We start from the raw sequence: 18,338 nt of genomic DNA on the forward strand, positions 1-18,338 counted from the left end.
TCAGTTCAGTTGCTCCTAAAACACAATCACTCAAAATCATTGTGGATGGCTTAAACAACCCAGAAAGTGCTGAGATTCTTAGCAACTTACTGTTAGAATACTATGACATGTCTCTGGGAAACATAAATGTGTTTTATATTTTTCCTTTAAGAGAAAAAGATGCTGATACAGCATTTCTACTGACAGCCATTCTTAACGGGACTATGAACCAAGTGGATGGTTTTAGGAAGTTGCTGTTCCTGTCCCTTCTTGTTGAGTATTCTGTTAAAGTTTTTGTATTTAGTTGTGATTTCTTGTTCTGCCATTTTATATTGTAACTGCCAACACAAAGTATATATGGAGGTAAGTGTAAGGTAGGTTTCTTTTGCAATTCTTATAAAGCCAGAAGGAAATAAATGTGGAGGATGTTGTGATTATTCTGTATATACATGGAGGATGTAATATTAATATTCTGTCCCTCTCCTTTCTTTGTAAGTCAGACAGTTCATTGTTGAAGTAAGAATTCTGGTCACTAGCTTAAGCTGATGATTACATGAGCCTGAAGACTATATCCTGGAATGTAAACCCCATCTTGTCTCATCAGTTTATCAGGCATTTGCTTAGATTTTGGACTATGGCTTTGACTTGTATAATCAAAGGTTTTTTTTCAATGTGGCTCAGTATTTTTGCAAACTAACTTTTTAAAATGAAAGTAAGTGGCTTTTGTCTGCAACCCTGCTTTTTCAAATGACAAGGAAATATGTTGGTGTTAATATGCTACTTCTGTGACTTACTGGGGGTCTGGGAGAAGTGTGTGGTCTGGATATACCCACTTTGCTGGTGTGAGGAAAAAACTGTCACAGTTGAGCTGATTTGGTTAAGCAGTGATACAGTAGATAAAGTCTGAGCTCAGTTAGGTGCATTTTGAATTTACAATGACCTCAAGAGTAGCAAAATAGGAGGGATGTTGAGAGCCCAGCTGGAACTAGAGTCTGCTTTTGGCAGAAGAAGTGGAAAAATTAGTCCTGAAGGAGAGCAATCGGGATTATGCTGAATTTATAGCTGACTTTGGGTATTGGTGAAGTTGATTAATGGAAGTGTTCCTTAGAAGCTGCTGTCTACCAACATAGACCAATTAGAATTACTATAAAGAACATGTAGGTGCAGGAATCTCGCAAATACCTCATGAAAGAAAAAGAACTCTGAAGTTCTTTGACTTAAATACCACTTACAGTACTATCTTCTGATCTTTTCTGCTCTTCAGATTTCTGGTTTCTTCTGACAGCCCTTCCCTAGTTATATCAGATACTTTGCAATCCATAAAACAATGTTGTTGTGACTACTGCAGTCTTGTTTCCTGGGATCTCTGAATTGGAGACCATGTCTGCTTACCTTCTGGTAATGAGTGCATAAGGGATGGAAGGCTCTCCAGAGTCTCCATCTAGCACAATCCATTATTTCCCCAGATTGCATCACTGTAGCTTCATTTCCTACCTTGCACAGCATATCTACTGCTCTTCTGAAAGGAGGGGAATTGGAAGCACTGTTCTATGTAAATGCTGCAGTTAAATAAAAGTTTGTGGATTTTGTGGATTGTCGTATTTCTAAACACCATGGCCTATAAATGATGGGACGATTTTACGTGTCCATCAGGTGCATAACTAAATGGAGTAGGTGTATGTGTGGGTAACAACTGGTATGGAATAGCAAGTGTTAGTCCCAAGTGCAGTGTGGCACCCTGGCAGCATTTGAGGCACGAGAAATACCCAAAGAGGCATAGCCAAGACAGAGGCTGCTATCTGTGTGTCACCTGAACCTGATTGCTTTGTCTGCTGTTGAATTTATCTTTTTTGGTATTTAACTACGTCCGCAGAGTAAATGAGTTAATTTGCGCTCCTGCCGGGCCCCGTACGTGTTACTGGTACCGCCGGGGCCTTTGGCTGGGTGACGAGGTGGCGTTCTCGGGGCGGCCGCGCGGGGGCGCTGCAGGCCCGGCCATGCCGCAGCCGCGCCAGCCCGCGCTCCAGGCAGCGCTCGCGCGCGTCCCCGCCGGCAGGAGAAAGTGTTTAAAGCCATTAACTCCTGTCCCCTAAGCTGCTTGGTGGTAGCACAGGGGAAGCTTCCACACTGCCTCACAGAGGCTGCTTGGGCCCTAACGGTGCTTGACCTCTTGACATCGTCATCCATCTGCCAAATTCACGGGGTTTTCTTATCCCCACTTCATCTTTAGCATCGCTACGATCTTTGTAACGTTTTTTTTCCTCCCCTCATTTAAAAGGCAGGCACAAGGAAGCAGTAGCAATTAGCATCTGGTGTGCTTGGCAGAGCACTTCACAGGGCAGGTTTACCATCACCAGCCAGTGAAGGGCAGTGACCTCTGCAGAGGAGCACACTGCTCTAAGTGGTATGAACTGTTTGCTTTCTTCTTTGCAAGAAATTCAGCATGGCTGATCTGTGTTGCCACATGTCTGAGCTACTTTCATGTAGATTCTGTGTGACCTTGAATGTTAAAGTGAAGTGTGATTGCTGTGAGAGGACTAGATTTAGTTACTCAAGTACAGCAACACCTTGCTGTATCTGTTGCTTACTTATTTTCCACTTCAGAGTTCTATTGCTGTTCATTTAATACATTCCAGTGTTAATTGATATGATCACTTCACTTTTCTGTCCTTTTCCATTGAATTAATCAAGAAAAGTGATAGCAACAAAATCTGGTGGTGATTAAATCTTCTGTGACGTTCTCCATTTGGAAATGTCAGCACCTTCTTTGCTGCATATATCTCCCATTTATTACACTAATTTTTGTGGGGAAAGTAGCTTTACTCTGTCAAACTGCTAAAAACTGTACATTTCAGGAGTGTCTACTTTGTTGATACTGGGCCATGGCTGTAGTTTGTTTTGGCCTCGCATTACTAGGTAGTACTGCATATGCTAAAGCTCGTTTCAAGGTGGTATGGTCTGGTTGCGAAGCTATGCTACTGGTTAACAGTTGTAGTCCCTCTTGGCAGTTTACAAACCAGTGCTTTCTTCCATGGTCCTTAAGTATACTAAGCATGAAGATTTTATCAGCCAACCTACTATGATCAGTTTGGCAGTAAGCCTGAGTCTTGTGTCTGAACCGTCTGCTACCTCTTCTGTAGTTTTCAGACCTAGCAGAGATGTTCCTTCCTTGTTGCAAACAGATTGGGCCTTGTGGAGTAAAGCTTTATTAAAAGCAATGGGTCTTAGCAGCTCTGCAGCATATAACAGATCTTGGGAAATTTACTTTCCAAATAACTGTGGTGTTCTTAATTCAAATTGTTTTACACTTGCTCTGGGTAAAGAATACACAGAGATAGTTACTGTAAATCAGATGATTTGCAGGAGTTTAGAACATAGTATCATGTGAGCCTTATAATCTGCCTCCATGGAGGCATGGAGCTTTTGCTGTTTTATATCTTCTGCAGGATAAACTTATATTGTGTGCTTCTGTAGGAAGCTTTAGGACTCCTTATCCACAGTTTGAGAATCTCCAGTCCAAAGAATCTCAGTTTTGTGGATTGCTCATTCAGGATTGAGTTTTTATTTTGATCAGCATTTTACATTGATAGTTTAAAATAAAATATAGTTTTGTTTGAATTGAGGTACTACCATCCATTTAAAATGTCTCAAATTAATTAGACAGTTAACTTCATGTTGGTGTGTTCTCTTATAAGAACATGACAATTTATTGAAACCAGCAGGTGCCAGAGGAACATGCCTTTTCAGGCATCTCATCCATGATAAGACCTTCAGTTGAAGTCCATGATGTAGGTGTTTAATGTTAAAAAGGTATATGTCTATAAACAGATCTAGTTCTGATGAATGGGTAGCACTTTTCCAATTATTGTTGGATCAAATGTCTGCTGCCATACCAAGATTTAAATGATGCAAACTACCTGCACTGTTTTGCGTCTTCTTATTGCTAATAATGTTTAGTAAATCTGTATCCAAACTGCCTATATCCAAATAACCGCAAAGAAATTACCTTGGAAAATGATGCAGTTAATGGTAGTTCAATTTCCTCTCAGTATCAAGCTTTCTGCTAAATTCTGTTGCCTTTTCTGATGTAAAGTAACTCAACAAAGTTGTGTGTGGCACTTAGTGTCATATACTGCATACTTAGGTAAGCACGTGTGTATGCAGTCTACCAGACCAATATCTTGAAGTTCTCTGAAGCTAGCAGATGCAAAGCTGTGGTATCTGCTAAGCCCTCCTCCACTTTCCTGGGTCAAACCATTCTCTTCAATGTGCTACCTCCTAAGCCCAACAGTCAAATCCTTTTACAGAGGACGTCTTTAAATGATCTTGTTTTTTTGTCTAATGGCCAGTCAGCCTGGATTGACCTCTGCAGTTCTGTGGTCGTGTAACAAAAGCAAAAGACTGGGAAGAGGGACAGCTACAATCTATCCCAGCAGTGTGGCCTGGCAGCCAGGAGGGCCAGCTGTGCCCTGGGGGGCATCAGGGACAGCATCACCAGCCAGGCAAGGGAGGGGATTGTCCTGTTCTCTTCTGGCACAGGCCACGTCCTGCATGCAGTTTTGGGCAATCCAATGTAAGAAAGACACTAAACTATTAGAGGGCATCGAAGGGAGGGCCATGAGGATGATGAAGGGCCTGGAGGGGAAGCCAGAGGAGGAGAGGCTGAGGTCACTTGGTTCCTTCAGCCTGGAGAAGAGAAGACTGAAGGGAGGCTCACAGGCTGTGACCTCATTGTGAGGGGAAAAGGAGGGGCAAGACACTGAGTCAGGGGAGGTTTGCATTGGGTATTAGGAAAAGGTTTTTCACCCAGAGCATGGTTGGGCCCGTGGTCAGGCTCCCCAGAGAACTGGTCACAGCACTAAGTCTGGCAGAGTTCAAGGAGTGTCTGAACAATACTCAGGCACGTGGTGTGATTCTTGGGGTTGTCCTGTGCTAGGCCAGGAGTTGAACTTCGATGATCCTTTCGGTCCCTTGCAACTCAGGATATTCTATGATTCCTGGCTCTACTGTTGCCTTATTCTGTGGCTCTAGTTAAGTAGTTTCACCTTCCTTGAAACATAGTATTATTTGCGTATGAAACAGAAATTACTGTTCTTATTTATAAATGATGATGGTGAAAAAGCAAACTGTAAGTTTCTGGGCTTTTATAGGTGGAAGATACTTGAAAATTGAAACAGAAATTGTGATTGTAATGTATAAATAATACAAAACTTTGTCTGATACATAACTTGCCCGTTTTCTCTCTCTCTTTTTTTTTTTTTTTTTTTTTTTTTTTTTTTTTTTTTTTTTTTTTTTTTTTCCTTTTTGAGTCCTCAAAAAAGGGATTGGACTTGTCGGATAACCTTAAATAGAAAGGCAGGTTTCTTAAAATACAGAAAAAGAAATTAGCAGTGAGGCTGTCAGTTCTTTGAAACTGGGACTTTGTGTACCTGGCATGTCCTCTCATCTGTGAAAGCATTTCCTGAGCTACTTCTGCAAATGCCCTGAGGCTGAAGAGCAACATTTCAATATCATCTGTCTCTAAGGCACTGATTCCTTGCATCTGTGCTCTTCTGTTGCCCAAACCAGATCTTGTTTCTGCAAAAGAAATGACCTATAATGTCAGTTTGGTCTTGTGCACAAAGTCTGGCTTAGTATTTCTGGTAGATTATAAAACTTTTTCATATCCATCAGAAGTTCTAAAGTGTTTCTATTCAATTTATCATCATCATTTTAGTAAAGCTGGGGCTTTTCTTTGTTTAAATTCTCCATTGGCTATACTGGCTCACTCATGCTTTATTGAATTTAGTTCTCTGGGGGGATTTGACAATCTGAAATGTGATTAATAAACAGTGTCTGTATATAGCCCTTTCCCCCTCTCTCAGCCCCCTTCCCTTCTGTATTCCTGTTGCTGTATGCTTGTTGCTGACAACAGGCATCTTCCATTCAGCAGCTATATTACTTTGTTTCCTAGAAACAGCATGAAAGCTATTTAAATTGGTTTTATTCCACTTCTCCCTATGTCCTATTATTTCCTCTCCACTATTTTCATATGATTTAATGAGAGGTTACTTTGACAGCTCAGCATCCCTTTTTTCTGGCCTACACCATGCCCTGCAAATCATTCCGTCACTAAGTGTATGTGTGCACAGCATATGCTGTTAAGGGCAGCATAAATAGCCTCCAAATGCCAGTTGGATTCCAGAATAAAGGTTCTCGTAAGTCAGGTGTGGGGGAAACCTCTCATCAGTGGATCGTGTTAGTACAATAATGTTGGGAAGTGTGAGAGTAACCATCTGGTTTTTCCTGAGGGTCTTTGCCCATAGGGTGGGGCAACAGTAGTTTTACCATTTGCCTGGGGGCAGTAACTGTAAGAAACGTGTGAGATCCACATGTAAAGATATTTCAGTGTGAAAGGTCAGTGGGAAGCCTCTGTCAGGAGATACGTCTTGGTCAATTACTAGTGAACGTGTTTTATTCTAGCAATAAAGGTTTGTACCATGTGTCTTATTACTTGGCTGAAGCGGCAGACATTTGTTACTGTTTTTATACTAGTCAGAGGTATGTGAAATTGTGTAAAAAGAATGTATGTTCTTTTACTATTTATTTTTTATTTTGGGGGGCAAATACATTAACATAAAGATGCAGACAATTGTTCTTAAATAAATGTTGTGGTTTAACCCCAGCCAGCAACCAAGGCCCACATAGCTGTTCACTCATTCCCCCATTATGGGCTTGAAGAGAGAATCAGAAGGATAAAAGTTAGAAAGCTCATGTGTTGAGATAATGACAGTTTAATAGGGAAAACAAAAGCTGTGCATACTAGCAAAGCAAAAAAAGAATTAATTTGCTGCTTCCCATGGGCAGATAGGTGCTCACCCATCCCCAGGAGAGCTGGGCCTTGGGAAGACAAACATCATCACTCCAAACATTCCCCACTTCTGCCTTCCTCCCACTTTATATGCTGAGCATGCTGCCATGAGGTCTGGAACATCCCTTTGGTCAGCTGGGATCACCTGTCCTGGCTGTGTCTCCTCTCAACCTCCCATGCACCCCCAGTCCCCTCACCACTATGGCACTCTGAAAGGCAGAAAAGACCTCTGCTTTTCTGTGTAAGCCCGGCTCAGCAATAATAAAAACATCTCTATATTATCATCACTGTGTTCAGCACAAGTCCAGAACACAGCCCCATACCAGCTGCTGTGAAGAGAATTAACTCTATCCCAGCCAAAAGCAGCACAATCAATCTTTCAGGCTTGCAGTTGTCTGTCCTGTTTGAAAGCTGAGAAAGGAAGCAGTTCCTGCTTGTTCCTAATGGACTAAAAAAAGAGTCAAGTAAATCTTGCTTTTACATATAGCTACAATCTGAAGTACTAAATAAGAATGAGAAATGCTGTAAATCCAGGTCAGGAGTGAAATTGAATCAATATATCAGTGTGTTAACAATGTTGATATCTTGAACTGCTAAACTATCAGAGTATTATAGCAGGCAATTAAATCATAAGGTCGGTACCATGAGGCTGTTAATTCTGCCTCAGAACCGAGTGAAACGCCCAGTTAACATTTCATAAACATCTGTAGTCTCAGCCTGGCTGCCTGCTTTGATTTCAGCTGTTTGTGAACAATTTGAGCCACCACTTTGATTACCAGTATGATTGCACAATTGCATCAATCTGGCCTCTTCTGGATTGATCATTTTGGATCACAAAAACCAATCTGATTCTGAGGAATAGGTTTTTTTCAAGGCTGTTTATGAATTTACGAATGAGCCATAAAGTAAGGGGGTTTGTGTCAGTTTGCTTACCCTCTAGGATAATATTCTAGGGGAAAATCATCTCATTTGAAGCTGGGTGGAATTCTAGAGCAATTTTTACAGACAATGGTATTGCATTAGTATGGGCATGTGTAATTTTATCTTACTTATTTTCTGAACGCATTGAAGATCAATACATGTTCCTTATTAATAGATAGGATTATTAAACTATTGTGATACATTTCTGTGGCATATTATGGAGAATCTGTCCTCTTTCTAGCTATCTGATACTTGTGTAGTGAGAAAGAATTTATCTAAGGCTATGTTTTGTTGTCTTTGTTAAGCTTTCTGCTCTACCAGTAACATATACTACTGGTTTCAGGTTTTGCCCAATGTATGTAATATTCAGTAGGAGATACCTGCTCTAAAAAAGTTTAGATGGCTTTATATTTTTGGGTTTTGTATTAAAAATGAATGTATTTTTCTAGATGACATCCGAAAGGAAGTAAGTAGTCTTTATATAAAACATTGCATTTATTTTGCAAATAATGCTAAAAATTTGGCCGTGACATTTCTGTGAATTGTGAGAGGGTCTTAGCATATGGGATTGTTTAATGAGTGTATTGGAATATTGTTACAGTAGAAAGAACAGATTTATAGTAATGAACTATAACTTATTTCTTAGCAAATGAGACTTCGTTTTTAGATTGAGGGATTCACCTAAATACCTGTTCATTCATTTAAGATTTTAAGGAACTTTTAATGTTGTTGACCAGTTTTACCTTTCCAAAACTCAAATTTTACTGTAAAGGTATAATAAAGGCTCTGCTCTGTGCAGAAGTTCAAAGCCAAAGCTGTTGTTTGTTTCCCGCCTCTTTCCCTCATCCCAATCTCTCTGGAGATTTTTGTGTGGTTAGTGATGTGTTCTGGGTTGTTTGTTTGGGTGGGTGGTTGTTGTTGTTATTAGTTTGGTTTCCCCTAAAAAGGGGAGAGGTTTCCCCTGTATAGTGGGATAATTCTAGTTAGCTATGTGAACTCATCCTCTTTGGCTGAGCCAGCTGTTCATATGTTTATGTACTGGAAAGTGTGAGTTTGTAAAAGACCCAGTGCCTCTCGCTCGCCCCTCTAAAAGCTGAAGAATAAACCTCCAGGATTTAATACAATGTTATTACAGTGTGTTAAAGTTAGGGCTCACTTTGGGAAATGCAAATTGAGACTCAGAATTTGGTTAGTGTTTTTATAGCTTGAGAATGTTACCGTTGTTGCAGTATTTTGTTCCTAGAATCTTGAGAGTTGTTTGCTTTAAATATTAGACTTAATTGATCAGGAAAGTGGGTAAATTCTTCCATTCTACGGATCTTGTACTTGTACATTGAAAAAATAAATGTGGGTGTTTTTTTTCTAAGTCTGAATTTCGTCTAAGAATCTATTCTACATTATGTAGAGAAATCTGTGTTTCTGTGATATCTGGAGATGTTTAAAAGATTGTGATTAGCTGAATACAGCTTTAATTAAACTACAGTTTGGTCACTGGTTTAAGCTTAACATGTGCTCATACAGCTCCTGAAAGAGAGAATCCTGCATTGAGCTCTGGCTGCATGTTACCAGTCTCACCCCACTGCGTGGCCACGTGTGCTTGGGTGCCAGCACAAAAGCTGCAGAATGTCTATGGAGACATAATGCCTTTATCTCGAGTGGGTGTAACTGGAGTGAGTGAACCTTCACATCATTCCCACGATCCAGAAGCTGAAGGATGAGTTGTCCAGCTCAGTAGTACCTGTTGTCTGCGTGTGAACTTGTGAAGACAAGGACAGGCCTGGGGTCCCCCGTGTGCTGCAGAGCTCGCCTGGCTTCCCCATTGTTCTGGCGAGGAAGAGAGGTGCAGCCGTAGGCATCACCAAAAACCTCTTTCGTGTTTCTAGCATCTTCGGTGTATGGCACAGTGATTAAGATAGTGAGGAAAGCAGAGGGATCTTGGCTTTCAAACTTGCTCCTCCTGGGTCTGATCCAAATATCGTTAATATGACATGAGATGTTTTGTTGGTATTTGATTAACTGGGAGGCTTGTTCTTGTTTTGTGTGACACATTGTAAGTTAACCACCCGGCATGCCGACATGTACGATTAAAAACAAACGCTTAAAACTAAATTGAGGAGCCGGCTGCCAAGCGTGCCGCGGTGAGGGGCTGGAGCAGCCTGCCCTGCACGACTCCGCTGGGACAGTCCTCACCCGCTGCTCTCCTGGGCTTGCGCCGGCACCTTCCCTGTTCGCTGCTGTATTTGGTATTTGTTTCAAAGCATTTTATTCGGCTGTCGTGCGCGGTTAAAACACTCCTGCCAAAATGCGGGAACGGCAAATGGCAGCTTAGGGCCTCGTTCTTCAAGCAGACGGCCGCGGGTGACGGTGTCCGGGGTTGCCGGCGCCTCCGTGCAGCGCGGCGCTGCCCGTGCGGGGCGGGAGCGCTGCGCGGCCGCGGCTCCGGCGTTCCCGGGCGCTCCGCAGCCCAGCAGGGGGCTGCCGAGAGCCGCCTCCGCCCGCCCGGGCCCGCCGGGGGCAGCGGCGCTGCCGCTCTGAGCCCGTCACGCCGCCGCGCCTGCGGTTATCCTCAGCCTAAATTCCGGCACGGCAAGAATGCGGCTGGGCTTTTTCTATAATGAACTAATTAATTTCACAAAAAAGACTTGGAGGGTTAACAAAGCTTATTTCCCCTTCTCATTCCTTTCTTACTACAAGATTTGTAACCTCCTCTCCTGGTTAGGTCTTTGCTGCGGAAACAATTCCTCGTTTCTCAGTCAGCAGCAGGGTGTTTTTAAAGGTAGTGTTTCCCAGACAGGGAGCTGGGTTTGTGGGTACTAAGCATCCAAAGGAGTGGCACACATAGTAGCCGTTGAGGTCTTGGTAACTCTTAGCTTTATTTCCAGGCCTGAAATGTGCTTTCACAGGGTTAACAAAAAAACCTTCAGCTGATTCAGTGGGTGCTTTCAATTCCACTTATAGCAAGATATGCCCTCTGACCTGTGCGCAGATGTGCAATGCTTGTGAAAACTCACAAATCCTCTTGAGTGGAACTGCTGACCTCCAATTATGTGGTGTTGGGTGGCCTGGAAGGCCCCCTGTCAGCGCCTCCTGGAAGGGACTGTGCTGAGAGAGGTGTGGGAAGGAGGGCACTCTTACACCTGGCAGGGTACGTGGGCTGTGGTTCCTTCAGCACACGGCTCCTGTGGCTGTGACAGGGCTGTTCTCGTCAGCCCTGTAGTTGAGTGCTTTTCTTCCAGGTTGTGTGTAGAATTGTTCCTGAAGTAGAGTAGTTCCTTAATTGATTATTGACTCTGTTAGAAAGTATTTTGGTGAAGGGCTAAGCATACCTTGGATAAAGCTATCTTGTTCTTCTTCAATATCAGTATCTGCTTTCTTTTCATTTGAGGCAAATACCAGGGGAAAAAGTATCTTTAAATGTACCTGCTAATTCCCAAGTTGAGATTTTAAGCCTTTTGTGTGTAATGATTTTTTTTTTTTCCCCAGAGGAACAAATTTTATGCTTGCAGATCAAGGACTGACTAGATTAGAGGGAAAACAGCAGCAGCAAGTGAACTGCTGGGGGTGGGGGGGGGAAGACACACACATGCACATTTTCCTGCTGCTGTCATGAATTACAGCCAAGACCAGAAATCTGTAAAGACACTTAAAGTGTGGAACAAATAAGAGTGTTTCCAAATAGTTGGAGTCTCCATGACATACCAGCAGTTCTTTTAAGTGTCCTGTGAATTTATAGTAGCTTCTGGCTAAAAACTATTTTCAGAGTACTAAAGCAGAGTGGTTTTTCACCTGACTTCTTCCTGCAGCACAAAAAAAATTGAGGACTTCAGATGGAGATAAAGGAGCGTTTTGCAAGGACAGCTTGGAAAAAAATATTCTGACAGCCTCTCAGAAGGACCTACTTGGAGTCCATTAGTAGTCATAGGTTTGATTTGAGATCATGAGAAAGCTTTTAGTTCAGAGAAGCCAACCATCCCCTGCCCTCAGTTTGTCCTGAACAAGCTCTAGTTCTCAGATGATCACTTGAGCTATATTGCTTCTCTCTGCCACACTGGGAAATGGAACTGTGAGTAATGAGTTGATAGCAAAGCAAAAATCTTCAACCTCACTTGGAGTACCTAGGATATTTTTGGGCCACTACAACTGATAAATAAGGAAAGGGTAGTCTTTGAAATGCACAGCAACTTTTAACTGCAGATATAGCTCATATTGCTAAAACTTGTCAGAATTTTCCTTTCAGATATCCAGCTCTTCAGATTTTGAAATCCATCTCTTGTTGGACAAGTAGGAGTTTCACAGCTTTAAGGGTTGGGTTTGAGGGATGTAAGCCTCATCCCACAAATCTTTCTATTTCCAGTGCCAAGTTTGGAATGGACACTGAGTTTAAAGCTGTCTTCATTGTTACAGGCAGGGCAAGATATCCTACTTTGCTAGAGAAAACAATGCAGTGTTAAAAACTAAAGCAATAAGCATGTGTACAGCTGAGCAACTTTGGGAAAAGGAGGGAGGAAGTACAGGAAGGAAGAAAGAGGTAAGTAAACTGACTCTGGTGAAGGTCTTGACAAGAATGTAATAATCTTACATGAGATTTGTCCCCAGCAGACACTGAAGACATCCTGACCTTTTAAAACTCTGATTTATTCATCTTGGGAATGGATTTTGTACTTCATCTACTCTGTGACTGATGGGCAGGAGTAATTTCTCTCTCAATACAGAAGAGTACACTGTGGTGGACTCCATTTGCCACACTGACAGGAGCAGAATGCCATCAGCCACAGAGCTGGCCTAAGAAATATTTTCCTTTTCAGTCTTGCACTCTTAATGTGTGCCTAATATATGTGGAATGGCATGGGGGGAAGGCTACTGAATTGTATGAAAACTTGAGTCATGAATTTCCTCTGCTGTCTGAGATCTTCTCAGATCACAAGGAAAAGGAGCATCTATGGCTTTACTTGAAAGACTTCAAGGAAGGAAAAAAAAAACCAAACCAACAGTGAAGAAAATTTCACACACACCCCCAATCCAACACATGCTCTTTCTTCTGTAATATAATTTTATGAATCATTGCTTGCAAATATGCTCTTTCTGTACATAGGTTCTTTAATCACCATGATCTCCATATACTGAATTTGCTTAGTGTGACTGTCTTGTCATGTGGATGTCATTGAAAGTAGTAGTGGTCAGCCCTTTAGAAGGGACAGTTATATCTTTTGTTTTAAAATACGGCAGGCAGATCAGTTTTCACTACTTTTTCTTGTGGGTAGCGTTGGGGCAAGAGTGGGAAATACAAGAAGGGAAGAATGAGATAGGCCAATGCTTAAGAATATAAAATTGGCATTGTCAGCTTATTGTATTTCAAAATACAGAAACATAATGAGGTCTTGTGTCTGTGAACAGAAGAGAAAACCTCACCAAAACACAAAACCCTGGAATTTTTGGTGGTGGGTAAGAGAAGTGGAGAGCAACTGTAGTAAAAAATTGTAAGAAAGCTTATAAGCCCTAGAGGTTCTTCACTGGCTCTGGTCACTAAACAGTCCAGGCTATTCCAGGGTCATCCCTTATGAGTTGTGCTGCCTGTTGGAGCATATAGGCAGGTTTCATGTCGGGACAGGTGATGATAGTGCCTTTATTCTGCAGTTCTTTGCTACTGACCCAAAATGTATTCAGGAGGTAAGCAAATTACATGTCAGACATAGGGATGGCTGAGCATCCGTGAGTACAGGAGGAGAGAGAGGTGAGAAAGACTAGCATGAGGATAGGTAGAGCACTCTATTTTTCCATTCTGATCTTACCAGTTTACCCTCCTGGCTTGCGGTTCCAGTGTGCAAATGCTTTGAAAGCTGTTGAACAAACCATTTCTGCCAATGCAATCTTGCTCTTCAAGCGTTTCTTCCTGCAAGCAGGTGAAGCCCATGTAAATGTGGGTAGCCCCTATGAGATACTATAATGATTTTCAGAGAATCCTTCTGAAATTCCCTGTGAATGGAAGGCGTCTCTAAACCATGGTTTCTTTTGCTGGGTTAACATTCTTTTAGGCTTTGCAGAGAACTACTGGATCTGCTGAGGCAGACAAGCGTCTTGTTTTTCCCCAGCTTTATTTACTAAAACCTTGAAGTCTGTTACTGTGTCTCTTTCTAGACCTGGTCTGCTGGAGATTTAAGTGGTAGTGCACTGCAGACCAAAGCAAACATGCGGTGGTATTGCCTGTGACACCAGTTTGCTTTAGGAGATTCAGGAGCCCAGCCAGCATGCCATTCAGATAGAGAGAGTACTGTGGGGCAGAAACCTGCAGGACTTGAGGGGTTTTTAAAAGGTTTGCACATCTGGGCAGCGAGTCATTGTTTCACTGATATGTTTGGAATTCTGTTGCTGGCTCATTTGGGACTTGCTTGGGCTCTCAGCTTCTTCATTCAGAAGTTTTAAAGACTTCTGGATGTAGTGTAAGACAGGTGTAAACTGCTGCACAAAACCTGTGGTATCTGAGGAAGTTAGCCTGCTTTTTTTGGAAGGCTCTTGAAGCAGAGGCATGTTTATAGTGATTTAAGAAACTGAAATGAATAATCACATTTTGGTACGATTTGGTACAATTGTATTTTGGGATGAAATACAATGGTATTTTTTTCCTTCAGTCTTTTTCCAAGGTTACTCTGGTCTGGTTGGTTACAGAGGACACTTCAATGGACTAAACTTAAGCCATAGGAGGGGCAAACAGGTCAAGTACTCAGCTTGAAACAAAATCTTCGTTACCTTCCTCATTTCTAGAGATTTTTCTCTAATGACACATATATTAAATGTAACTAGTAGTCTCTGAAAAAGACATCTTATTATATTTATTTCACCAAACCAAAGCTTGTTGTATCTCAATTTCACATGACCCTCTAAGTCTCAGCTGCATCTTCTGAGGCTGACTGTTCTTTATCAATGTCTGCTGTGCTCTTATTAAAAATAGAAAACTTTTCCCTACTAGGAAATGAATATAGTAATGCCATCAAACATACTGGACTTCATACTGAAATTAATGGAGGTAATGTGTGAATTTTTTTTTAATTTTTTTTTTTTTTTTGTAATTCATCTATGAGAGCTTCCTGTTATCTGTCTAAATAAGCCTTTGCAGAATATGAAAATTCTTCCACTGAATTTTGCACTTGCCTATTACATGATAAACAGTGTCTTGGTATTTGACAGCTGCATGATGAAAGCCTTGGTATTTGCAGAAGAATGAGGATGCTGGCCAGGGTAGGATGATTTAATTTTTTTCATACTCCTTGCTTGTACTGGACATCTGACTTTTTTTCCTCCTTTATCTTTACTGATTCTTTCCTTCTTTCACTTTGAAAAGATAATCTACCACTGCCTCTTTGCTTTCATGGCTGTTTGCTGCTGACCTTTAACAAGCCCTGTAAATGTTAAACCAGATTGTAGGATTCATACACTTTTTAACAAATAAGGAAGTTATAGAGCTAGTAAATGTTCCAATATCAGTGAAGCTTTTTAAATTGTGTAAACCCCAAAAAGAATGGCTTTAAAGGGACAAAAGGAATAACCATTTCAGAAATGTCCTTTCCCAAAGGGCTGTTACCTTTTTAATAGTTTCCCTATAATACTAGTTCTACTTTGCATTTCCTCTTTCCTCCATAAAGTGTTGGCGCTAGAACAACAACTGTGACACTCTGAATTGCTTCCACCAGCTTTAGCTCCCAGACCAGAACTGTGGATACAGTTTGTGCTGATTGTTCTCCCCAAACTCTTCACCTTTTCCTTATTTGGGTCTATATGGAACTCGTGATAAATCTGAGACATGCTGTGAGACACTGTAGGGTACACTCTTGGGAGTTTTTTTTTAAATGTTTAATATGTTTGGGTATTTAATTTCCAGCCTGACATTAAATTTAATAAGTTCAGTAATTCTTAAAAAAAAAATGTCCTTAATGAAACAATTTCATGCTGCTGTTCAAATACAGCTTTCCAGTCTCTCTGTGAAAGGTAGCCATGCTGCTGCTTAGCTTGTGCTTTAAAACCATAATGGCATGTGTGACAGTATCCAGTGTGCTATGATGTTCCCAAAGCTTAGGATTAATTTCCTTTTGGAGGGTGAGAATCTAGTGTAATCAAATGAGTGATTCTGGTGTTAACAAGATGCCAAGTTCTCTAGTATTTCCAGCTGATGGTTAATAATAAGTGCATTGTTAATGGAATGCTGACACTTTTTCCATGCTTTTCCTTCTCAGAGGGCTTAAATAATCTTTTGAAATAACCTTGGGAATTTTAATCCTTACTAAGTGCAACGTTTTTTCTTTGGCTTGCTTCTTTCCGCTAGCCCTACTGTATTTCCTTGCAAGTGCTGCATCAGAGATAATAACATCTAGATGCCTGAAAGTGATAACTTGGTGTTGTTTCTCACTAAAAGAGAAAAGAAAATCCTATCTGTGGGTTTCTACCAAAAAACCCCTTAGCACTGGCATGGCACTGTCCAAATTTACATGTGGGATCCAGCCCCCAAAGAGAACCGAAAAGAATTTTTCTGATTTTTTTTCTTCTTCTCTTAAAATGAATGTGCTTAATCTGCCATCTTCTGTAGCTTAAATATTTTGTGGGTCACTTGTGTAAGATTGGCTAAAAATGTAGCCTTGTAAGGACTGCTTGTCCATGTGCTATTAATTTCCAAACTACTCACTATATGTAAGGAAATCTGAAATACATTCTATTGTGTGACACCTATAAAGCATACAGGATTGATGAAGAGCATTCTCCGTGAAGTGAAGGGCACCTTCTTGCAACTGATCAGTCAGTATTTTTACTGGAATATAATGGACTGGGTTATAACTGCAGTTTTTGGAGTCTCTCATGTCATGGGACAGACAGCTTAATTTTCAGTTCTGTCATTCATTCTTTAAGCACCAAGCTACCTCTTTGAGTCTGAACGACCACCTCCTTATGGTACTGTGCCCGACAGTCTCAAATGACACATGCTAAAAAAGAACCATCTAGCTTTATTTTTAACTTGTCGAAGAAGTAAATTACTTCTTTGTTATTTTAAATGACTCATTGTTTCCCTTCATGCTGTTAAAGCAGGTGCATGTTTGAATGGATTATGATCTAAAAGATCATCTTTTATGGGAGAGGTCAGCCTTTTCTCCCAGGCAACTGTGATAGGATGAGAGAAAATGGCTTCAAGCTGTGCCAGAAGAGGTTCAGGTCAAACATCAGAAAAAAATTCTTCACTGTAAAGGGGTTTAAGCATTGGAATGGGCTGGAGAGGTGATGGAGTCACCATCCCTGGAAGTACCTGAAAGTGTACAAGAAATGTGGCGTTTAGTGCTGTGGTTTGGTTGTCATGGTAGTGTTCAGTCAAAGGCTGGACTTGATGATCATGGAGGTCTTTTCCAACATAAATTATTTCTATCATGGGCATCCTGCCCAGTCCTGGAGATAGCAGTGTAATCACTTATCATTTAAAAGCCAACCAACCCCCCTATAATTTGCTCTATTATTAGTGGCCAGTATGCAGGGCAAGTATGTAATAATTTTTTTATCTTACCTTGTATTATAAAATTTTCAAGTAGGCAAAAGTCTTAAGAACACCTTAGTCAATAATGAACAAGGGTAGGTCTAAGTAAGGAAATGTTGACCTTTATTTTAGTACCTCTGGGCACACGCTTTGCAGCAGGGTTTTAACTTCCATTCTGGAACTTCTGTTGCTCTTGCAGCATAGTGGGACCATTTTGATACAATCCTTTCATTTTGCCAAAAATCGTGAGGAGGGGAAAAGGGCTGGAGAAGTTTTCCTGAGCATACTTTCTCTTGTGCGCATCTAACCTTTCTGATCTTCTTCAAGATCTCTTGGTATTTTTTCTTGGTTTTGTAAGACTATGTGGATGCTTGCTGTTTGGTGGAAATGAGTTTAATCTGAAACTGGTCTTGTTTCTTCTGTGAAAAATGTGAAGTTGTCCTGAGAGGATTTTACAACAGAAATTTCTGCTTGAGCAATGTTGTGTTTCTGATGGAATCTAAGAGATGTGAATTCTATTGTCAAGCTTCTACACATAATTAGAAGGATAGTGAATTGGGAGGCTTGGGTTCATGGCTGTGGTATCTGACCTGAATCTGATCCCTTGGATTTGTTTCATGTTTTACCCTCCTGTTCACGCTCTTTCAGTGTCTGCAGCTTTTGGTTTAACAAATGTAACATAGTGCATAAAAAAACCCAAACCAAACCACAAAACCAACAACTGTGTTGTTACTGATGTTATATTTTAATTGGCCAATTGTATAGCTTAGAGGATGGGACACAAAGGAACAGCCAGTTACTCTGTGTATGTCTAAAAGCCTTTTCGTTACAGAATACTGATTAAGATTGTAATAGTTTCATATTGTTTCATGTTATTGATTTCTACCAACCCCAAGTCAATGGTTCATTAATTGACAATTACCTTTTTTCACCATGTTTCAGAAAATTGACATGAGCAACCTGAGGTGTTAAGTTCAATTTCAACTAGGTATCAGTGTGCCTGTTTAGTCTCTAACAAGACCCATTAGACTCCCTGTTTCAATATTACACAGAACATAAAGGCATCTCCACAGGGAGGCTATG

At 41.0% G+C, this 18,338-nt stretch overlaps 1 protein-coding gene across 3 annotated transcripts in view; it reads left to right on the forward strand.

Moving 5' to 3' along the window:
* The window catches only part of LOC120754461 (transmembrane protein 263-like), a 203,779-nt gene that overhangs the window by 14,612 nt on the left and 170,829 nt on the right, over positions 1-18,338 (forward strand). The gene's annotated exons all lie outside the window — the stretch shown is intronic.

Source organism: Hirundo rustica, chromosome 6 (assembly GCF_015227805.2).
Source record: "Hirundo rustica isolate bHirRus1 chromosome 6, bHirRus1.pri.v3, whole genome shotgun sequence".
NCBI classification, from domain to species: domain Eukaryota; kingdom Metazoa; phylum Chordata; class Aves; order Passeriformes; family Hirundinidae; genus Hirundo; species Hirundo rustica.